The following is a 248-nucleotide window of genomic DNA, read 5'->3' on the forward strand; positions in this document are numbered from 1 at the left end:
CACCGAAGTTTATGCTATATTGCTATATTGCTAATTCACTGAGCTTCATTGTTAAGAAAGTTATATTGTGTCCTCATTTTGTGCAATGCTGTAATATTGAGCGGATCTGCGTTGTGGAGTCCACAACGCGACGTCACGTGCTTTGACAGCGTAACAGAGTAACAAGAAAGCTTCCCCAAATCTGAACTTTTTGTTGAACATCGCTGACGTCCCTCAAGCGAATGTTTTATTGTGAAAGTACATTAGCG

The sequence above is a fragment of the Hippocampus bargibanti genome, linkage group LG02 (assembly GCF_051943395.1).
Source record: "Hippocampus bargibanti isolate YZ-2025 linkage group LG02, ASM5194339v1, whole genome shotgun sequence".
Lineage (NCBI taxonomy): Eukaryota > Metazoa > Chordata > Actinopteri > Syngnathiformes > Syngnathidae > Hippocampus > Hippocampus bargibanti.